General features: G+C 40.3%; 1 protein-coding gene across 19 annotated transcripts in view; it reads left to right on the top strand.

Annotated features, from left to right (window-relative positions):
- tpk1 (thiamin pyrophosphokinase 1) overlaps positions 1–24,906 on the top strand; it is a 364,043-nt gene that overhangs the window by 77,212 nt on the left and 261,925 nt on the right. The window lies entirely within an intron of this gene.

Below are 24,906 nucleotides of genomic sequence, written 5' to 3'. Positions count from 1 at the left end.
CCCTTGGCAATTGCTATCAGAGAATCACAGAATATTTTTGGCATTAATCGTGGGACAGATATACATCAGTTATCATTATATGCAGATGATTTATTATTATTTATTTCTAATCCCGAGAAATCCATTCCTGCAGTTTTATCATTGCTGGCTCAATTTAGTGTTTTTTCCGGGTATAAATTAATTCTTAATAAGAGTGAATTGTTTCCTTTAAATAGACAGGTTCCAATTTATGGAAATTTACCTTTTAAATTAGTTAATGACTCTTTTATTTACTTAGAGATTGAAATCACAAAAAACTATAAAGACTTATTAAAGGTTAATTTTTTACCCTTAATCGATCAGATTAAATGTTTGTTTACTAAGTGGTCACCACTATCTTTATCTCTGATAGGTCGGATTAATGCTATTAAAATGGTTATTTTACCCAAGTTTTTATATATATTTCAAGCGGTAACAATTTTTATTCTGAAATCTTTTTTTGCTAATGTTGGCTCAAAAATTTCCTCATATATATGGCAGAATAAAAATCCTAGGTTAGGTAAAATATATTTACAGAAGGCAAGGAAGGAAGGTGGATTGGCATTGCCAAATTTTAGATTTTATTATTGGGCAGTTAATATCTGATATTTGATAAGTTGGTTAAAGGATTGGGATATATCTTTTAGCCCTCATTGGGTGAACTTGGAAATTAAATCTGTACAAGGATTTGCACTGGGTTCTATTTTTGGGACTTCTCTTCCCTTTGCTCTTTATAAATTGCCGAAACGAATTGACAACCCGATAGTTAAACATACTTTAAGTATATGCTTTCAATTTCGGAAATCTTTTGGGCTGACTCAGTTTGTTTTAAATACTCCTATTGTATCCAATTGTTTTTTTTATCCTTCTATTATAGACCAAACTTATTCAGCTTGGAAGACTAAAGGATTACTACGATTTTCCGACTTATTTTTGGATAATTGTTTTATGTCTTTTGAGCAATTATCTAATAAATATAATTTGCCTAGATTTCATTTTTTTAGATATTTACAGATTAGGAATTTCTTAAATACTGTACTTCCTACTTTTCCAAATTTTGTGTCTTCAGGCATTTTGGAGAAGTTGTTTGAACTAAGCCCCTTTCAGAAAGGGCTAATATCAAAACTTTACAATATAATTATAAAGATACGTTCAGAGCCCTTTTACAAGACTAAAAATGATTGGGAAAAACTTAACCTTGCTATCCCTATTGAGAATTGGGATAAAATTCTTCAATTAGTTAATAATGTGCTAAACATTCACTAATCCAGTTTAACGTTGTGCACAGGGCTCATATGTCCAAGGATAAATTGTCTCATTTTTATTCCTATATAAATCCTATTTGTGATAGATGTCAGTCTGAGATAGCGTCTTTAACTCATGTGTTCTGGTCGTGTCCGCTTTTGGAAAAATATTGGAAGGATATTTTTGATATTATCTCTGCGGTATTGAAATTTGATTTACAACCTCATCCTATTACTGCAATTTTTGGTTTACCAATGATGGACTCACTCCATTTATCCTCTTCCGCTTGTCGAATGATTGCATTTCTTACACTAATGGCTAGAAGATCTATTTTGTTGAACTGGAAAGAAATTAATCCTCCTACTATATTTCATTGGTTTTCTCAAACTATGTTATGTTTAAATTTAGAAAAAATTAGAAGTGGTGTATTTGATACTTCTATTAAATTTGAAAAGATATGGAGACCATTTATTCAATATTTTCATATGATGTAATATGACCCTGTTCCAGGCCTATTTGATTTTCCAGTTTTGATTCTATATATGTGGAGAGGATCGGAGTTGACGACACTGATGACTTTGTATTTTTGTGAAATATTATAAACAGCCCTTTTTTTTTCTTTTTCCATTTTTCTTTTTTTCCTTTTTTCTTTTTTGTTTTTTTTCCTTATTAGTTACTAGATTATTAGATTAGTTTTTTTGCATATTTTTTTCTCTTTTTTTTCTTTTTTCTGTTATTTTTATTATATATTATGATATACATAGGTTTGCCTTGTTTATTTGTATATTGTATCGTTTATGATTTTGGAATACCCATTTATACTGTAATCATTGCTTATATGTTCTTTCGTGTTCAGTTGTATTGTGTATGTTTGATAATCCCATTATCTATGTCCCAATTTTATTTTGTTGATATTAATAATAATAATAATAATAATAATAATAATAAAAGATTGAAAAAGAAAGAAAGAACAGATCTTCCTTTGACATCTTAGGAGATCCATTCTTCTGCTTTGAAAAAATGCTTTTCACAAATGTGTAGGGGTCTTGTATAATGTTGTCCATGTACTTCTTTCTTCAAAGCCTGAGATTTTCTGCCCTCCTTAGAGTCGAGAGTTCTGCCTACTCTCTACCTCCATGGTTGATTTTCTTCACTGTTTGTTCAGTTGCTATCTCTCCTTAATGAGGCCTTCTATCACCTTTTGTCTTCTTGATTTGGCCTGAGCTGGCAGTTTTGTCTTAATTATTTCCCCCACTCCAAATCTTTCTGCACTGTAGTTGTATATGAGGTCACCCATCCTCTCGATTCTCTTCTCAACTGTTCCCTTTAGACCACTGAGGGGTCTGCATAGATCCTTGTCGACCACAGCCCTCTCTTTCTTGTTGCAGGTTTTCAGCCATTTCACACATGGATTTTTCACTTGCAGCTTCTTTTGTGCTGGCTGACCTTGTCTTTCCTGTGAGCAGTGTCTTCAGTGCTGACGTGCTCTTCTGAAACCACGCCTGAGGAACTGATGCTCTGTGGACCTTGGGTTCCATCCTGCCACTGAACTTCATTTGACTTACTTGTCCTTTCCTTCAAGAAATACTGGTCGATGCAAGGTCCCAGTCTTGACTCCTTCAAGCGCTTCATCCTGCCCTGGTGAATCTTCATTCCCCTAGCCCAGGGGTCAGCAACCTTTACCACTGAAAGAGCCACTTGGACCCGTTTCCCACAGAAAAGAAAACACTGGGAGCCGCAAAACCCGTTTGACATTTAAAATGAAATAACACTGCATACAACGTTTTTTTTTGCCTTTATGCTATGTATAAACAAACTATAATGTGTTGCATTTATGAAATTGATGAACTCCTGCAGAGAAAACGAAATTACATTTCTGCATGCAACAAAAACATTTTGAACTCCGAAAAAAAGACGTTGGGTTGAAGTTTACTTTTAAGTAAAATACTCAACGTCTATTTGAGTCCTTCTTGTATTTATGAAAAACGCCGAACTTAAATTTTCCGCCAGCAGCAAACCAAAAATAACATCAGCCAGCTGTCAGCCTGAAAAATAAAAGGACTATTTCACTGAACAATGAAAAAATATGAATATACATAAAATAATAGGCAATTAAAATATTTATCATACTTGGTTAATGGGATTTCTGCTCCTGGACCTCAGCGCACAGCGTCTGCACATCAGGGCTGTATGATGTCACCTTCATCTTTACACAGGATCGCAAGCTGTCATCTGTGAGGCGTGCGCGATGTTTGTTTTTAATAAAGTTCATGTTGGAGAACACCTGCTCACTTACATATGTGGATCCAAAGATCGACAGGACTCAAAGCGCATACTTTTTAATGTTTACATAAATGTCGGGCATAGCATTCCATGTTTCGAACACAAGTTTGTCCGGTTTTGGAAGGTTTTCAATATCACTCCATTTGTGTTTCTGAGCAAGAACGGCCTTCTGACGGGCAACATCTTCAAGGTCTGCTGTCAAGCGTCTAAACTTGGACACCCATATGTCTTTGTCGGCTATGTCGGCCAGTTCCATCTCAAGATCAGGTTGACTCACACCTGCCAATGCAGTCGTATTCAGTAGGGAAGGATCGATGCTTAAGGGAGTGACCGGGAAGGATAATGTGTTTTTTTCCTCTCTGAACTCACAGAAGCGTTTCCCAAACGATGTTTGCATTGCGATGATTGCAGAATGTAAATACTCCGAAATTATCATGTCGTGACCTTGTTTGAACTCTCTCAAATTGGGGAAGTGAGACAAAGTGCCTTTCTGTAAATCTCTGGCAAGCAACGTCAACTTGCGCTCGAATGCCAAAACATCCTCCAACATGTGCAGGGCTGTACGTCCTTACCCCGTTGAAGAGCTGTGTTCAGCGTGTTCAGGTGCGCTGTCATGTCTACCATGAAGTGTAGCTTTTCCAGCCACTCTGGCTGTTCCAGCTCAGGAAAGGTGAGCCCTTTGCTGCCCAGGAAAGTTTTCACTTCTTCCAGACACTCGACAAAGCGTTTCAGCACCTTCCGTCTGGACAGCCAGCGATAAAAACACGTTGTAGCGGTGTCAGTAAACTGCAGTCAAAGATAGCTTTATTCGAACTAAACAGCCTTGCTTTTAAGCCTCCCTCAACCCAGCCCCCATGGACGCAGATGCTGCAAAAGACGCGTACTCACAAACCCCCGTAGGCTATCTCCCTTAGCCGGAATGCTGGCTAATTGTGAGCCGTTTCGGATGTGCCAGCCACACTTAGATTGTACAAGATCACCATAATCTTCAAATTTAGAATTACATTTCAAAAGCTAACAAACTAACATAAAATACATTTTAATTAAATACTGACCAATTATTTCCCAAAGCCACAGGGAGCCGCAGCACAGAGGTGAAAGAGCCACAAATGGCTCGGGAGCCGCAGGTTGCCGACCCCCGCCCTAGCCGATGTTACTTTGGACCAGCCGCAGATGCAACTCTTGAGTGTAATTCCAGCTGATGTCACTGACTGGAGTACTAAACTGCCCGTGTTTCTCATAGTCGAAGTCATGGCCATGTTCTGTTACCAGAATATCCAACCTTGAGTCATCTTGCTCCCCCACTCACACTGGCTATGGGGATATCTTTCTTTTGTAGTTCTTCTAGCCATCAATAGTTGACTGCTATATGCTACTCAGGCAAGAGGAGTCTGCTGCCATGGGTAGCTAGTCCATGACAGCCCCAGTGGGGTCTTTCGCTCCTGTTATCTTTATTTCCAAGATGTCACCTGGACTTTCCCTGGTTGTCAGCTGCTCTTTCACAGCAGTCGCTGGTGAATCAGACTCATAGTTTGAGCTCATAGGACTAGATGTTTCAATCCCTGTGATAAGCAGATCTTAACTCGGGCCACAGCATAGAGATCTTGAGGTGGAGCTTGGTGGGTGGCAGACGCTTCCCAGGGGTCATCAGGTGGGCACCCCTCTTCTTAGATGCTTTGTCAATTTAAGCCCACCACATCTCCAGAGGGCCCATCAGTGCGATCCGGTGTCCCAGGTGCACCCCTCTCCACATCTGGCCACCCATGGGTCATTTTAGGGCCCAGCTGACGTCACTGCTCTTCATCCATAACCAGTAGCTGCTTTGCTCGGTTGCCTCCGAGAGTTCTTTTATAGCTTGCCACTGGCCTCGGACCCCCAATCCCTTCAGAAATCTGGCCATGGAAGTGGCCACAGACCCTCTGCAGCCCACCCCTACTGGGAAACTCTGCACCTTCCATCCACGCTGCTTAGCATGCCAGCTCAAGGTATCTGACAAGTTTCCACTCATACGCCTCACAGACTGCATCTTCCCAGGGCACTTTGCGATTACTACAACCTTCAGACTGCTGGACCACAAGACCAAGTCTGGTCTGCGGATTGTAGTGGCTATCTCCAGGCAATATACAAATTGTGATTTATCCAGGGCCAGTTACTAAATACCAGATTAAGCTGGTTGAAAGAGCAAAATGCATCTAGTTACAAAATTTTATGTTTTTCATTTGGATTTTGATTAGCATAAGATTTCCTAGCCATAATTATTAGTTGTATTTTACTTCTTATTGATACAAAGCTCTTCCTTAGTTTCAAAATGTGTAATATTTAAGTAGAACTTAGATTTAATTTTTTTATGCCATGATGTAAATCTTTAGAATTCTGCGTCCTACCTAAGGATGTTTAGTTATTGAGTATTCAAAGACTGAAATTGTAAATTGTACACCAAGGAATCTACAGAATATGGGATTATGCATGAAAGTACAGTTGATATTGTACAACATTTGAAAAAACGTAGTAGGCTAATTGATCATTTGATAAGATCATGGAAGCTCTCAAAAACAAGAGAAAATCTGTAGATGCTGGAAAACCAAGCAACACACACAAGATGCTGAAGGAAATCAGCAAGCCAGGCTGCATTTATGGAAAAGAATACAGTCGACATTTCGGGCCGAGACGTTTCAGCAGTCCTGCTAAAGGGTCTCTGCCCAGAACATCGACTGTAGTCTTTTCCATAGATGGAAGCACTCATCTTGGGCCCTTTGCCACCTGCTTGCTATTCCTCGTAACCCTTGAAACCCTGGAGCTGAAAATCTGCCTATGAATAAGCTCTTCTTGGGCTTCCTGCTGGGTTACTGGTATTGATTATAACTGATGTTTTGGTGACAAACTCTGCCATCTTCTTCAGGGATGGATGGATACCTGTACCCGACTGGAAGCCCAAGAAGAGTTTATTCATCACATATGCCAGGAATGCACAGGATCCTTTTTGAAAATCTGTCTGCTCAGATCTTGAATATAAATGATTGCTCGTATGTAGAGTCAAAAAGCTCAAAAGTTCATGTCCATCTGAATGAAGAAATCTCTCCTCATCTCCATCTTAAACGGGTGACCTTTTAATAGAAAATGGTAATGTTATTCTAGATTTCACAATCCACCAACCCCACGCGATCTCCGGTAATCAACTATCTATCTTCTTTAGTGATTGTGATTTGAATGCATCTGTACTAAGCTAAAAGGATGAAATCTGTATGCAGTGTTCCATCAACACCTTGTACAGTTGTCTACACTATATTCTGCCGTGGGAAAGCAGCCAACATAATCAAAGACCCTTCTCACCCTGGTCATTCTCTATACACACTGTTATAACATGACATCCCAGCTCTCGCACTCAGTGCCTAGGCAGTTGAAGGCAAAATGCCATATGCTATCTTCACCACCCTGTCTAATCCTGTTGGCACATTCAGTGAACTGTGTACTTGTAATCTAAGATCCATCTGTTCAACAAAGCATTCACACCATACAGTGTGTATGTTTTGAACTACTTTGCCAACTGTATTGATACAGACTTCTTGAGTTAAAATTTATCTTCCAATTCCATTGCCCACTTTTCTAGTTAATCAATATCTTGTTGTAACCTTGAACAACCTTCTTAACTGTCTACTGTACCTACTAATAGTGCCATTCACGGTCTCACCCAACTCATCAATATAAAGCAAAGGTTGATTGTGAGAGGTTTTCAGCAGGCTTGTCAGAAGGTTTTAAAAGTGAGTTAAGAGTTCAGGGCCCATGTGTTGCTGTTAGAATAAAGGGCAAGTGTGCAGTGGATGATGAGGGAAACTGAAGTCCTGGTTAGGAAAAAGTGGCAGACAGACTTGCTGTGGCTGCTTTAAAAAGGTACATCTATACTCCTGCTCGTTGTTGGAAGTATCTAATCAGCCAATCATGTGGCAGCAACTCAATGCATAAAAGCACGCAGAGGTTCAGTTGTTCAGACCTAGCATCAGAATGGGGAAGAATGTGATCTAAATGACTTAGAACATGGCATGATTGTTAGTGCCAGACATTTTGGTTTGAGTATCTTAGAAACTGCTGAAGTCCTGGGATTTCCATGCACAGTCTCTAGAGTTTGCAAAAAATGTTGAGAAAAGCAAAACAAAAATTCCAGTCAGTGGCAGTTCTGTGGGTGGAAACATCTTTTTAATGAAAGAGGTCAGAGGTTCAAGCTGACAGGAAGGTGACGGTAACTCAAATAACCATGCGGTGACATGCAGAAGATCATCCTTGAATGCACAACACACCGAACCTTGAAACTGATGGACTGCAGCAGCAGAAGACCACACCAGATTCCACTTCTGTACATAATGTAGTGACCAGAGGGTAAATCGTGAAGGTAGTAGGAGTTCACTGCAGAAGGAAATTAGGGGGGGCAAAAAAACACCATCACATGTCCTCAGCAGAAAAGGCAAAGGAAAATCAGAAAACATCCTATTGTAGCGGTGTGCTACACGCAGCGTTGAAATAACGACACGCAGTCAGTAAGTCGTTTCGAGACTAGTTTATTCAAACTTCATGGCGCTGGCATTTAATCCCTAGTGCCCTCCCTCTCCGGGTGGAAATGACGTCAAAGGTGCATTACTAAAGTCTCCCCCCGCACGCTGGCTATTTGTGAGCTGGTTCACCTGCGCAGAAAGTGGGTCGCCACACTATAAGTGATAATAAAAGCAAAAGTGACAGAGTAACAGCTACAGGAGAAATTCTGCAGATGCTGGAAATCCAAAGCTACACACACAGAGTGCTTGAGGAACTTGTGAGTCTGACCAGTGGTGGGCAAGTTGTCAGAGAAGATGCTGAGAAGCAGGATTTATGAGCATTTGGAGAGACATAATCTGATTAGGGATAGTCAGCATGGCTTTGTCAAGGGCAGGTCAAGCCTTATGAGTCTGATTGAATTCTTTGAGGATATTACAAAACACATTGATGAAGGTAATGCAAGGCTCCTTCATAAAGTAAGGAGGTATGGGATCCAAGGAGACCTTGCTTTGTGGATCCAGAATTGGCTTACCCACAGAAGACAAAGAGTGGTTGTAGATGGTTTGTATTCTGCATGGAGGTCAGTGACCAGTGGTGTTCTGTAGGGATCTGTTCTGGGACCATTCCTCTTTGTGATTTTTATAAATGACCTGGATGAAAAAGTGTAGAAGGGTGGGTTAGTAAGTTTGTTGATGACACAAAAGTTGGGGGCTTTGTGAATAGTCTGGAGAGTTGTCACAGGATACAGCGTGACATCGATAGGATTGCAGAAGTGAGCTGAGAAATGGCAGATGGACAAAACCCAGCTAAGTGTGAAGTGGTTCATTTTGGTAGGTCAAATTTGAAGACAAAATATGATATTATTGTTAAGGCCCTTGGCAGTGTGGAGGATCTGAGAGATCGGGGGGGGGCGGGAGGGGGGGTCCGTGTCTATAGGATAGCCAAAGCTACTGCGCAGGTTTACAATATTGTTAAGAAGGCGTATGCTGTGTTGGCATTCATCAATCATGGGACAGTTCAAGAACTGTGAGGTAATGTTACAGCTATATAAGTCCTTGGTCAGACCCCACTTGGAGTACTGTGTTCAGTTCGGGTCAGCTCACTACAGGAAGGATATGGATGCCATAGAGAGAATGTAGAGGAGATTTACAAGGATGTTGCCTAGATTGAAGGGCATACCTTATGAGAATAGGTTGAGTGAACTTGGCCTTTTGTCCTTGGAGGTCGGAGGATGAGAGGTGACCTGATAGAGGTGTATCAGATGATGAGAGGCATTGATCATGTGGATAGCCAGAGGCTTTTTCCCAGGGCTGAAATGGCTAACACAAGAGGGCATGGTTTTAAGGTGCTTGGAAATAGATACCGAGGGGATGTCAAGGGTAAGTTTTTTATACAGAGAGTGGTGGGTACATGGAATGCGCTGCCAGCGGTGGTGGTAGAAGCAGATACAATAGGGTCTTTTAAGAGCCTCTTTGATAGGTACATGGAGCTTAGAAAAATAGAGGGCTATGAAAAAGGGAATTTCTAGGCAGTCTCTAGAGTAAGTTACATGGTCGGCAGAGCATTGTGGGCCTAAGGGCCTTAATATGCTTTAGATTTCTATGTTCTATATTCATCAATGGAAATAAATAAATAAACAATGAATGTTTTGGGACAAGATCCTTCTTAAGGACCGGAAAGAAAGGGGGAAGATGAAAGAATAAAAAGATGGAGGCAGGGGAAAGAGGATAGATGAAAGCAGGTGGGTGGGAAAGGTAAAGGGCTGGAGAGGAAGGAATCTGAAAGGAGAGAAGAGTGGACCGCAGGAGAAAAGGAAGGAGGAGGGGACCCAGGGAAAGGTGTTAAGCAAGTGAGAAGATGTAAGAGGCCAGAGTGGGGAATAGAAAAGAGGGGAGGGGGACAGAATTTTTTTTGGAAGGGGAAATCAATATTCATGCAATCAGGTTGAAGACTACCCAAATGGAATATAAGGTGTTGCTCCTCACCCTGAGGATGGCCTCATTGTGGCACAAGAGGAGGTCATGGACTGACATGTCAGAATGGGAATGGGACTCAGAATGAAAATGTTTGGCTCCCAATGGAGTTTTGCTTCTAGCAGATGGAGTGGAGGTGTTCGAAGAAGCGGTCCCCCATCTATGACAGGTCTGACCAATATAGGGAAGGCCACAGTGGGAGTACCAGACATATTAGTCAACCCAAACAGATTCACAGAGGAAGTGTTGCCTCACCTAGAAGGACTGTTTGGGGCCCTGAATTGAGGAAAGGGAGTAATGAATGGGCAAGTGTAGTACTTTAACCGCTTGCAGGGGTAAGTGCTGGGGGGAGATTAGTGGAGAGGGATGACTGGACAAGGGAATCAGAGAGGGAGTTTCAGAGAATGATGTGTTAGATGTGGAGGCTCATGGGGTTATAGATAAGGAGGAACTCTGTCACTTTTACGGCGGAGTAAAGTTGGGGTGGACATTCGGAAAATGGAGGAGATGCAGGTAAGGGCAGCATCGATGGTGGAGGAACGGAACCATGTTCTTTGAAAAGGGAGGACATTTCTGATGTCCTGGAAATTAAATCCACATCCTGAAAAGAGATGTGGTGGAGGTGAAGGAATGAGAAAAAGGAGTAGCATTATTATAGGAGACAGGTTGAGAAGAGGGAGAGTCAAGATACGTATGTTTATAAAAGATGTCAGTCAACAGTTTGTGTCCAGAGATGGAAACAGAGAGATTGAGAAAGGGGAGGGGGTGTCAGAAATGGACCAGGTGAATTTAAGGGCAGGATGGAAGTTGGAGACAAAGTTGATGAAATTGATGAGCTCAGCATGGGTGCAGGAACCAGGACCAATAGAGTCATCAATGTGGCGGAGGAAGAATTGGGAACATTACCAGAGAAGGCTTTGAACATGGACTGTACTGCATTGAAATAAAGGAATACTGTGGTGCCCCAGGAGATGGGCAGTGTCTTAAATTAATCCTTCTGAATTGTATTCACGATGGAGGAGGACATGTATGCATGTGAATTCAGGAAGGAGGACAGTGATAACCTAATGCATGTGACATAATGAAGGAGAAGATTTTAGCAGACTTGAAACATAGGGGGATACGTCTCAGTGTTTAACTGGTGTATCTTATGACTTCTGCTGAGATTTTCATATTTTTGTCAGTCATGGGTGAGGTACTGGAAGATTGGGGGATGATTAATGATGAGCTTTTGTTTAAGAAGAGCAGTAGGAATAAGCCAATGAACCACAGGCCAGTGAACCTTGCCATAGATCTATTTTTACTTGGAAAGCAAAGGACTGATTGCGCAGGGTCAGAATGGCTATATACGTTGGACATCATGTCTTACAAATTTGACTGAATTTTTTAAGGAGGTGACAAAGTGGATGGAGAAGGGCAAGGGTCACTATTGGCATAGACTTTACATACGTTAGAATGCATATGATATAGGATGAGACAGCAAATTGGATACAAAGTTGGCTTGGTGGTCGGAGGCAGAGGGTGGAAGTGGAGGGTGGCTTTTCAGATCGAACATGTGTAACCAGTGATGTGTGAGGGGACTGGTGCAGAGTCATTTATTAATCATCATATTGATATTACTGATTTGGAAGAGAATTTAGTTGTCATGATTAGTAAGGTGACACTAAAATTGCTGCTGTGGTGGACAGTAAAGAACGTGGTCTAAGGTTACAACTGGATCTAGATCAACATTTTATATGGCCTCAATGTTCTTATTTGACATATTGCTACTTTGAGTTCCTCATTCCTACCAGACTAGTCTACCCATGCTTAGTAGCACAAGCAATCTTCTCTACTAGAATATTAGTCTCACTCTAGATCAGCTACAACACATACCTCTTGTACAGTTCTACTCTGCTCAGGAAAAAATCCCAATAGTCCAAGTAGCTGAAGCCCCCCTACAAATACCAGCTCTTCAGCCACGTATTCATTTGTCTCATTCTCCTTTCAAGCCCTCACTAGTTTATGGTACAAAGGTACCATGGTTCATTTTATTGTCAATGTATGCATGTACAATAAAACTCTGATAAACATCTTCTCCAGATAACCATGAAATACAGAAAAACCATGGGAGTTGTTGAAGGAAAAGACATTACTCCCCCGAATGAAAAAGAAAAATAAACAAAACTCACAAAGCCCAAACCCAGTTGTACAATAGAGCCCACTGAGCTGCTACTGATCTGACTGCAACTCTTGCTGCATCCACTTAAGTAAAGGCCATGTTCTATTTGTTATTCCACTTACTCACCGTGCATGCAGGTTTAAAGTATAACATCTGTGCATCACATTTCCCTTCATCTGATAGATTTTGCATAATTGCTGAACTTATCCGATAGCTTTTTGTGTTACGCTCATGCTATTGCTTTCCTCCCATCCTTTGTATTAGCAGCATGTCTTCACTTGTCATAAATATGGACTGTATATAGATTGGAGAGCTCAGCACTGATCTGAATGCACCACGCTGCTTGCAGCTTACCAACCAAAGTGATCTGTTTATCCTGACAATTTGCTTTGCTTGTTGGCCAATTCTCTGTCCATTCATTGCATATTACCCTCAATGTCATGAGCCCTTTGAAATTTCACTCATGCTTTTATTGAATGGCTGTGCAGGTTAAGGAATTGTGTTGTCACCTAGTCGTGCCTTTTCTTCATCTTTCCATGAGCTTTATTAATGCTACATGAAGAGTTAATAAGAGGTTAAAATTTAATATTTTATTTAACATTGTGGAACATAGAATATAATCATTTATGGAATTATATCCATCCTGGAAATGGCTGCACTGTATCAAAGCTGTCAGCATAGATACCATGTGAAGAAACCATTACATTTAGAAAGAGCAGGTCATGATTTACTATGTGCAAAATTTATTTCTGTGTGGGGAGAATGCACCTGATAAAATCTCACTGATTCTTTTCAATTAAAATGAATGGGAGGGGGGAGTCGGGGGCAGCGAGGAGAATCATGATTAGCATTGTTGGGAATAAAAAATGATAGCTTCTCCAAGAGCCTAATACTGTTAGATTCCCATGGGAATGTTTCTGGGAAAGAAATCCATCAACATGGGTAAAATGTTGCAGAATAATGCACTTAAGAACAAGAAGTAGCAGGTGATGGTAGAGTGTTATTTGATGGATTTGACTGAGGTATTTAACAAGGTTTGCTGTCAATGTTCACTGTCATTACTTCTTGAAATTGACAGCAACTTATAATGTGCGTAATCTAGTTAAATATGGAAATCCAGAATACACGCTGAATGATTCTCTACTGTTGTACAGGTGCTTTTCACCCTTATCCAGGCTGCTAAGAAATAGGAAAATGATGAAGGCATCAGATATGGTATTTAAATTATCCTCACTGTAAGCTACCTTGAGGCCAAATGACATGTGAGACTTTCCATGATTCTCTTACAAATATAATCTCCTTTCTGTGCATTGTAATTTTTTGAGATGAATATTACAATCAATAACTTTTTAACTTGTAAAACACTTTTGTATTATTTTGTTTTTTTTAACATTACATATAGGATGCAATTGTTATTTTGTATTCTACAAAATTTTTAACTTGTTACTTAGAAATTATATTTTATTGTTCCTGGTTTGCATTGTGTGAGATTAATTGTTTTTTTACAATTTGCTTGGATTAGTTTCTCAGCCAATTTATATATACGGGTACAATCTTGCTGGATCAGTTGAAGTGACAGTAGCCAATATTGGTAAAGAAGACTTCTTTGTGACAGAAATCACGAGAGGTTTATAAGAAACTGCTGACTGCAGAATCAAGCCTGTGGCATATATTTTTCAATGCTTTGCCTTCAAAGCAGTGTGAGATATTAGGATTCAAAAGATTGCAGTAATGTTGTTTATAAATCGTCGAGGTACTAAATTCTGAGTGGAAGCTTAAAAGAGTTGAATTTTTTGTTGAAAAGATTAAAGCAAGTTCATTTAGCCCAATTTCTTTGAAATATTAGGAAGATTCAATGTAATTAATTTGCTGGAAAGATGAGGATAGAATTTTAGAATCTACCTTCTAGACTTGCTGCCTTTTTCCTTACAAGTAACTATCGAATGCTTCAAAAGGAAGATAGCAGAAGCAATCTTACACCTTGATGTAAGTGCAGAGTTGGTCATTATCAAAACCTACTTTTTTCCTCAAGGTATCCCTATGATTGGGATGGATACTACTGCCCAGGGCCTTCTTGCTTTTTTGCCTGGCTCAGCTTTCTAACGAAGCAGCAGAAACTTCTGGAGATCAAAAAGTTATGTTAGAATAAGATAAACTTCCAATCAATGTTCTTTGTTTAGCATCTTGACATAAATGGGAGCCGGTCTTCAGTTTTTAATGTAAAATTACAAGCAATAATCAGTTTGAAGTGAAGTTTACAAACAGACACGCTGTCTATAAAATGCAGGATGTTGGTTTACAGCAGCTGGACTGACTTCTCAAGAGTTGCAGTGTAAAGTGACTGTTTGGGTTTGTTTCAAACCAAATGTTGGCAGAGTTACTTAGTTCAAAGAAGCTTGCAGACCAGATTGTTATTATCACTTAGCTGATCTGTTACTGTCAAACATTTGATCTGTTAATAGTTGGAAGCTTTGTGTGCTCAAAGAGTCAGCTTCACAGCATTAATTGTGGGTTTTGGGAAACACTGTCTCTAGAAGCTTTCAGACCGTTTGTATAAAAAGATGTATCTATAGAATATTATATATGTGTGAAATCACCCAGTTGGCAGAAGCACAGTATAAATGTAGAGAGCAAGTCAGGGTTATTAGGAATGATGAAAAACATCAAGACAAATAACAGAATCACAGGGTGAATTACAATCCATTCCTCTGCCTTTGATTGTTGCGACTGATGATTCGCTTGTTTGTCTGGTTGGTGTGTCTTTTTGTATCTGTGTTTTGGAAATCTTTTTTTAAGGAGTTGTTAGTAATTTGGAATTTTCTAAAAGATAAAACTCCTCTGTAAGTTTTAAATGTGATTAAAGAGTTTTGTCAGAACTTGAACATGTATCACTAAAAAGGAATGACCTGTGTTTAAACTACTTTGTTAGCTGGAAGTATGTACTCCTTGGTAGGGAAGGGTGACCAACAACTCAGTTGTGGGTATTGGCAGCTGAACTCGCAGTGGAGGATAAATTGGGAAGTGAATTAACTTTTGCTGAGCAGGTACTGTGGTTATCGTATAACCTCCTTTTGGTGAGGGTAACCTTACCTAACGACAGTATATCGGATAGGGTGTCGGGTCTTCGTTTGAGTTTAGAGCTTTGTGGTCCACCAACCTAATAGCATCACATTATAAGAAATATGTACCAATCCCCATGGAAGCTGTTTGTGGGCACTGGGATGCTTTGAGGAAGCACATGAGTTATTACTACCTACGCTGAAAATTGTTCCAAATTAACCGCGATTCTCTGAGGATCATACAGGACTTTCAGGCCATTGAATCTAACTGACCACCAAACACCCATTTATACTAAACCTGCACTAAATCCGGCTTATTCTTTCCACATTCCCATCAAGGCTCCCCTCCACTGACTGTGCAGCCTCCGCACAGACAACACTGGGCTCAGGACTGAGATTGCCCTACTAGCGGTGTCACTGTGTTCCCCAAAAGCTGTGTCTGTTCTTATTCCACGTATTCCTCTTTTGTCTGTCATAAGCTAAAGTTCATTGTAGGACATAAACGCAACCATTGACATTGAAAATTGGAGCAAGTGTAGGAAATTAGGCTCTACAAACCCACTTTACCATTCACTACAAACTGCTGACTCAGAACCTCACCACCAGGTTCCTGCAGTCTTCACTGTCTCCTTGATGTTTTTTGTATCAAGAAGTCTACCTTCCTACCTCCTCAGAAAGGTTCAGTGGCTTGGCCTCCACAAGCTTCTAGAACACAGAACAGTGCAGCACAGTGCAGATCCTTGGGCCCGCAATGTTCTGCTCCAAGATCAGTCCAACCCTTCCCTCTCGCTTCGCTCACATATTTTTCTTTCATCTATGTACCTATCTAAGAGTCTATTAAATGTTCCTAATGTATCTGCCTCTACCACTACCCCTGCCACTGGGTAAAAAAAATTGCCTTTGACAATCCCTCCTATACTTCCCTCCCAATATTTTTCTCCCAGGGAATAAAGTCTTTAGCTGCCCACTCAATCTACATCTTATACACCTACATCAGGCACTTGAATAAAGGAGATAACTCCACTCACTTTCCCATCCACTGAGATAATCCCACAACCAATGATCTCATTTTGAGGACTCTTTGTCTTGTTATTTCATGTTCTCATTACTTATTGCTCTTTATTTATATTTGCATTATACAGTCTTCTGCACTCTGGCTGATCTTTCATTGATCCGATTATAGTTACTATTCTTTTGATTTGCTGAGTTTGCCTAGAGAAAAATAAATCTTGAGGTTGTATGTTGTGACAAATATGTACTCTGATAATAAAATTGACTTAGATGTTTAAACTTTGATCAATTCATCTCTCACCGTTCTTCTTTCCAAAGAGAAAAGCCCTAGCCTGTTTCTGTGGTAGAAAATTCCACAGATTAACCAATGTTTATGCTTCTCAGTCCAAAATATCTAATACACAGTCCTGAGACAGTGACCTCTTATCTCAGCCAGGAAAATTATCCTAAGCAACACACAAAAAGTGCTGGAGGAACTCAGCAATTTAGGTAGCATCTACAGAAAAGAGCTAACAGTGAATATTTTGCATCTTGAAGAAGGGTCTTGACACAAAATGTCAACTGTTTATTCATTTCCATAGAAGCTGCTTGACTTGCTGAGTTCCTGCAGTATTTTATGTGTGTTGCTTTGGATTTCTAACATCTGCAGATTTTCTCGTGTAGGGGAATTATCCTTCAAATATGATTGACATCCATTCTGTCTAATCATTTGAGCTTTGTATATTTTATTGAGATTGACTGTCATTGATCTGGAATCTAGTGAATAGGATCTTCTCAGTCCTGCCATTCCTGGCTGGTGAAACTTTACTGCATTCCCAAAATGTCAACTATATCTTTTCTCAGATAAGGAGGGCAAAACTGCACTGTGTCTTTGGTGATCCTTGGTGAAAGAGATGATGAAGTTATATAAACATTATTCTATAAGTGTTGCTGGTTGCATGTTAAATCATAAGACATAGAGCAGAACTAGTCATTTCAATCTATCCACTCCTCCTTTCTATCATGGTTGATTTATTATTCCTTCCAACCCTCCAGCCTTCTCCCAGTAAGCTCTGATGCCTGTACTAATCAAGAACCTATCATCCACTACTTTAAATACACCCAATGACTTGGCCCCCATAGCCATCTGTGGATAAGAATTCCATAGATTCACCATCATCTGGCCAAATAAATTCCTCTTCACCTCTGTTCTAAAAGGATATGCTTCTTTTCTGAGGCTGTGCCCTCTGGTCCTAGATTCCCCACTATTGGAAACATCCTCTCTACATCCACCCTGTCTAGGCTTTTCAATAGTCCATAGGGTTCAATGAGATTCCCCTTATTTTTCTAAACTCCAGGAAGTACAGGCCCAGACCCATTAAACTTTACTCATACATTACCCTATCATTCTCAGGAATATCCTCTGGATCCTCTAATGCCAGAACAGCTATTCCTAGATAATGGCCCAAAACTGCTCACAATACTCCACGTGTGGTCTGACCAATGCCTTAGAAAGCCTCAGCATTACATCCTTGCTTTTGTATTCTAGTCCACTTAAAATGAATACTAACATTGCATTTGCCTTCTTCACCACTGACTCAACCTGAAAGTTAACCTTCAGGGAATCCTGCACAAGGACTCCCAAGTCCCTTTGCACCTCTGAGTTCTGAATTTTCCCCACATTTAGGAAATAGTTTGTGCCTTTATTCCTTTCACCAAAGTGCATGACTGTGCACTTCCCTACATTATATTCCATTTTCCACCTTTGCCCTTTCTCCTTATCTGTATCAGTCCTTTTGCAGATTCCCTTCTTTCTCAACAATACCTGCTCCTCCTACTGTCTTCATATATCAAGCCTGTCCACAAAGCCATCAATTCTGTCATCCAAATCATTGACATACAATGTGCAAAGAAACAGTCCCAACACCGGCCACTGCAGAACACCACTAGTCAATAGACAATAGACAATAGGTGCAGAAGTAGACCATTCGGCCCCTCGAGTCTGCACCGCCATTCTGAGATCATGGCTGATCATTCACGATTAATACCCAGTCCCTGCCTTGTCCCCATATCCCTTGATTCCCCTATCCATCAGATATCTATCTAGCAGATTTGGGCCCTTTTATTCTGACTCTTTGTCTCTTGCTAGTCATCCAATCTTCTATCTATGCTAGCATCTTTCCTGTGATATCATAGGCTCTTACCATGTTAAGCAGCCTCATATGCAGTACCTTGTCAAAGGTCTAATGAAAATCCAAGTAAAGAACATCTATTGAGTCTCCATTGTCTATCCTGCCTGTTATTTCCTTAAAGAACTGCAAGATTTGTCAGACAAGGAAACAATGCTGATTTTGATGTCAGGCTAACTGGCTTATCATTTCTGTTCTTTTGCCTCCCTCCCTTCTTAAAGAGTGCAGTGCCATTTGCAATTTTCCAGTCCTTTGGAACCATTCTGGAATCTAGTAATTCTTTAAAGATTGCTACTAATCTCTTCAGTAACCTCTTTCAGAACCCTGGGATGTAGTCCATCTGGTCCAGGTGATTTATTTGCCTTCCAACCCTTTAGCTTCACAAGCACCTTCTTCGTAGTATTAGCAACTGCTCTCACTTTCAGTCATGGACACTCTTGACGTATCTGCAAACCTATTTGCAAACTGTTATTTATCCATATTGCAAAAATGTGATTTGACCTGGTAATTTTCAAGGAAGAAAATTTTGGAATCACTGCAGTTGGGGCCTTACTATAGTAAATCCCTTAGCATTCAGATGTTGAGCAAAGAGTGATAGTGTTAAACCTATGACAAAGGCACTGTTAGTAGGGATGGGGCGGGGATAGTGCCATTAGATTGGTCCAAGAAAGATGTTCCTATCTTTTACCCAAGACACACAAAATGGTGGGGGTAAGCTTCAGATCAGGTAGAATATATGGAGGGAAATAAACAGTCAACTGTTTCTTCAACATTTGCAGAATCCCTTGTGCCAGTCTTGCGGAAGATACCTTTGTGAGGCCTTTGGCTGTCTACCCACTCTGCGGTTCTTCTGATTGCTCTGCTGTCTCTATTTCGCTCTTGGTTTTACTACCCTGTCAGGAGGGGAAGCTGTAATATCTTTCCTAATGGTTTTGTGAAATTTAGAAGTTTTTTTAAAAATCTTTACAATATGTTTATTTAAAATAACAAAGCAAGTCCATTTTAGTTATATATTTGGAGCAAAGTTTAGTTATTAAATATTGCAATTAGTTGTTTTTTAGCCAAATTTAAGATGAGCTCTGTTGTGTCCACTTGCAGTGTGATTGGTATACTCTGATTTTGGTTGTTAAATAACAGCACCTTTGTTTGCAAATATTATGTGTAGCGTGATAAAACATTGTAATCTTTCATGCTGTATGAAGCATTGCAAAAGTTTAAGCTGAAAGAGATGTATTTAAAAGTCATTCAGCTTGAGTGTTTCAGCTTGAAACGCTTTCTGATTAGTGATAATTATGCCCTAAAAGGCAGACGCAGCACACTGGATGTTGAAGCACTAAATAAAACACTTAGGTTAATTAACAGCAAGGGAAAGCTGAATCTCAATGAAAATCAAACACTGCAGATGCTGGAAACCTGACATAAGAACAGACTGGCAGCAGTCAGGCAAAGAAGAGCAAGTGTTAACTGTTCAGGACCTTCATGTTCTATTAAAAGAAAAAAACAAGCAATTTAATTTTAATTCGAAGTGCCTCAGGAGGAGAAATGGATAGGAATGAGGGAATAGAATAAAGTCAAGTTGCTGTGGGGAATAAGCAATCTGCTAGAGCAACTTAGTGGGTCAAACAGCATCTGTGGAAGCGAAAGAAATTTGTTGATGTTTTGTGTCTAAAACTTGCATCAAGATTGAGGGGTGAGATGCCCAGATTAGAGTGAGGAGGTTGGTGAACTAAGAGCCTGAGGTGATTTTTGGAAGCATGAGGGATTGGGGACTCATTATGAGTTCAGGAGACCACAGAAACTGAGGGGTGGAGAGCTAAAATGGCAGGCAATAGGGAGCTCCTTCTGACTGACTGTAGGTGCTCCACAAGTTGGTTGCTGAACCTGTGATTGGTTTTCAAATGTAGAAGAGGCTATGTTATGAAAACTGAATGCATCACACTAGATTGGAAGCCGTGTAAACCACCTACGAAGGTTGCTTGTGGGAGTGAAGAAAGGTAAAGGATCTGTGCAGAATCCCCTACAGTTGTGTGAGGAAGTGCAATAAAATGGGATGATAGATTCAGAAGAGCTGAGCAGAGAGTTGTGAAGGAAATATTCCTCTTAAAGTGCTGAAAAATGAGGGGAGGATGTGTCTGGTAGTGAAATGTCATTAAAGCTCAGAAGCATAACCAACAGAATGTGGAAGGGAAGTTGAGGACAACAGGAAATCTATCCTTGCTCTGAGCAGGGGATGGGGTGAAAGCGGTGATGTGTGATGCAGTCAAGAAAGCTGTCAGCTATGAAGAAAAGAAGCCATGGGTCAGGAAGAAGGAAAGTGTGTCTGGAATGTATATGAATTGTATATGGAAGGTCTTGTCATTGAAGCAAATGTGATGGAGGAAGAGGAACTGGGAGAATGGAATGAAAACTCTATAGAAAGTACAGTGGGGCAATAGAAGCAACTCGCCTGCCTCTTCTTTGTTTTCTGTTCTGCAGTCCTGCCTCATGTTATATGTTATCAAATAAAAAGTTTAATGAAAGTGATTATTTTGTGTTCAGACCATGCATTTCTGCCTCATAGCCATCCACGGCTGTGTGTGCAGCAGCAAAGTCAAATCTGCAGTGTAAATCAGATTTCAGATTTAGACCACTTCATGTCACTTGCTCACCTTTTGTAGTTTGTCGAGTCGGCAATGCACATGAAGAAGGGTCTTGGTGCAAAACGTTGACTGTTTATTCATTTCCATAGATGCCACCTGATCTGCTGAGTTCCTCCAGCATTTTGTGTATATTGTTTCATTTAAATCCTGTTCTATTCGTGGGTAGATCATATCTCATTCTTGTCAAGTAAAAACCAATTTGAAAATTTGTTAGGATACTGCTATTAACTGTGTGTCACGTTTACCTCTAGAAATTATATGGCTCTACCTTTTCTGCCAACTTCACAGAGATTTTCTGCCTCAAAATCAAATCCTACCCTCTGCTTCCCTCAAGATTTTGCATTTTGATCTGGAAACTAAATGCACTGTGCACTTCAATCTCCAAACCATTCTGTGTTTGGTTGGATGCCAAAATTCATGAAATCTTAAATTAAGTTGTTTTTTCCCTCTACCAATAATCTCACCTTAAGGAATCTATACCTTGTTACTTATGCTTTCACTAGTTATTATAATTGCATTTCAACAATTTGTTGTCTTTTACGTTCTTGCTCTTTCGTTGATCCTGTTTACAGTTATTGTTCTATAGATTTGCTGTGTATGCCTGCAGGAAAAACAATTTTAGGGTTGTACATGGTGAAGTGTATGTACTCTGATAATAAATTGTACTTTGAACTTTGGATGATAGACATGGCTTGTACTTTGCCATCCCAGTAGTAGTTTGAGGATACATTGTGCAAAGGTACATCCAGGAATTCCATTACTTAATGTGCAATTGCTTATTGTGGAATTATATTCATTTTACTAAAGATGATGTGGTATTGACCTCGTAAGTCAGTTTTGCTATTAAGTATAGGGTGGAAAATGCAGGAATCATGATAGCTCTGGCAGGACAATGGCAGGGCTGTTTGAACTGCTGCCTCATAACTCAGAGATTCCAAATTCAACCCCCTACTTGGATGCTGTCTGTGTGGAGTTTGCATGTACTCCACGTGTGTACCAGTTTCCCTTTGGTACTCTAGTTTCTTCACAGAGATGTGCTGGTTGTTTAATTGGCTCTTGTCAATTGTTCTTTGTGTAGGTGGGTGTCAGGAGAATCGGGTGGAGTTAATAGATATTTTGGAGGGAATAGGTCCAGGGAAATAATTGAGGGAATGCAATGAAATAAGTGTAGTGGGATGTTAGAGGTAGGTTTTTTACAGAGTGATTGATGGGTGTGTGGAACCCACTGCCTGAAGTGGTGGTAGAGGCAGATACATTTAAGACATTTAAGAAACTTGTAGACAGACGCATGGATGATAAAAAGAGATGGAGGCCTATGTAGGGGGGAAGGGTTAGATTGATCTTCGATTTGGCTAAACCACCAGCACAACATTGTGGGCTGAAGGGCCTTTACTATGCTGTAAAGTTCTATATTCTGTGTTCTAAAGTTGTATTCAGCCACCTTGTGACCATATACAAAGCTACAGGTAAAGAAGTCGAGAGGAATGGAACACTGAATTAAAGTTGTAGTAAAAGGGAGGTCAAGATGACTCCTGCAGATTGTGCATGGGTGCTCCACAAAATAATCTGTTCGTCTGTGTGGAGTAGGTCATGTGTGAACACAAAATGCAATAATTCAATTTTGAAGCAGTGCAAATGAATTATTGCTTTGTTGTGAAAGTCTGTTTAGATTACTGGGATATTTTAAAATGTATTAAAAATTATTATCGAAGTATGTATACAGTATGTTACAAAATACTACCTTGTGATTCATTTTCTTGCAGGCAGTTACAGAAGAAAAAGAAATACAATAGAATTTTGCAAAAAACTAAACAAAAATAGGCAAAGGCTGACAAACAACCAATGTGCAAAACAAGACAAACTGTATATAAAACTAATACTGCGAACATGATTGTAAAGAGTTCTTGAAAGTCAGTTTGTGGGTTGTAGAATCAATTCAGATTAGTGATGAAGAAGTTATCCACGGTGGTTCAATAGCTTGATCGTTGTAGAATAATAACTGTTTCTGAACCTAATGGTGTGGGACCAGAGACCTCCTGCCCTTTGGTAATGGTGAGAAGAGGGCATGGCTACAATGATGGGGGACTCTGATAATGGATGCTGCTTTCTGTGGCAGAGATCCATCAATATCTACTCAATGTGTGGATAGCTTCACCTGTGACGTACTGAGCTATATCTTCCACTTTCTGTAGTCTTTTCTGTTCCTCAGCATTGGTGTTTCCATACCAGACCAAGATGCAACCAGTTAGGATACTCCCCACTGTGCTTCAAGAAACATAAAAACATAGAAAACCTACAGCAGAATACAGACCCTTCAGCCCATAATGCTGTGCCAAACATGTTCTTATCTTAGAAATTACCCAGGGTTACTTATTGCCCTCTATTTTTCTGAGCTCCATGTATCTGTTCAGGAGTCTCTTAAAAGACCCTATCGTATCCACCTCCACCACTGTCGCCGGCAGCCCATTCCACGCACTCACCACTCTCTGTGTAAAAACTTACCCCTGACATCTCCTCTGTACCTACTTCCAAGCACATTAAAAATATGCCCTCTCGTGCTACCCATTTCAGCCCTAGGAAAAAGCCTTTGATTATCCACATGATCAATATCTCTCATCATCTTATACACCTCTATCAGGTCACCTCTCATCCCCGTCACTCCAAGGAGAAAAGGCCAAGTACACTCAACCTATTCTCATAAGGCATGTTCCCCAATCCAGGCAACATCCTTGTAAATCATCTCTGCACTCCTTCTATGGCTTCCACATCCTGTAGTGAGGAGACCAGAACTGAGCACAGTACTCCCAAGTGGGGTCTGACCAGGGTCCTATATAGGTGCAACATTACCTCTCGGCTCATAAATCAATCCCACAATTGATGAAGACCAATGCACCGTATAACTTCTTAACCACAAAATGTTACAAGCGGGGGCATTGGGAGAGGTCCCCAAGTGCAAGGCACAGACACAGAGATAGTATAAACTGAACTGTGTTTATTGAGAATTACTAGGAAGACCAGGAATAAGGACACAATGTCAGCATGGATGTAAACACTGGATAACAAACCAATAAAACCTGGCAACACACACAAAATTCTGATGGAACGCAGCAGGCCAGTCAACATCTATAGGAAAAAGTACAGTCGATGTTTCGGACCAAGACTCTTTGTCAGGACTAACTGAAAGAAGAGATAGTAAGAGATTTGAAAGTGGGAGGGGGAGATCCGAAAATGATAGGAAAAGACAGGAGGGGGAGGGATGAATCTAAGAGCTGGAAAGTTGTTTGGCAAAAGGGATACACAGCTGGAGGAGGAAGAGGATCATGGGACGGGAGTTGTAGGGAGAAAGAAAAGGGGAGGGGAGCACCAGAGGAAGATGGAGAGCAGGCAAGGAGTGATTGTGAGAGGGGCAGAGAGAGAAAAGGTAAAAAAGGGAATGGATAGATAGATAGATAGATAGATAGATAGATAAATAAGGGATGGGGTAAGAATGGGAGGGGGGCATTAATGGAAGTTAGAGAAATCAATGTTCATGCCATCAGGTTGGAAGCTACCCAGACAGATTATAAGATGTTGTTCCTCCAACCTGACTGTGGCTTCATCTTGACAGTAGAGGAGGCCATGGATAGACATGTCAGAATGGGAATAGGACATGCAATTAAAATGTGTATCTCCCATTTCCTGGGCTATCTCTACTCCCTTTCTTGAATAAGGGAACAATATCCGCAGCCCTCCAATCCTCCGGAACCTCTCCTGTCCTCATTGATGATGCAAAGATCATTGCCAGAGGATCAGCAATCTCCTCCCTCACCTCCCACAGTAGCCTGG

This window comes from Hypanus sabinus, chromosome 6 (genome assembly GCF_030144855.1).
Source record: "Hypanus sabinus isolate sHypSab1 chromosome 6, sHypSab1.hap1, whole genome shotgun sequence".
NCBI classification, from domain to species: Eukaryota; Metazoa; Chordata; class Chondrichthyes; order Myliobatiformes; family Dasyatidae; genus Hypanus; species Hypanus sabinus.
The sequence above is the reverse complement of the archived record's forward strand: the minus strand, read 5'-3'. Positions and strand labels throughout refer to the sequence as shown.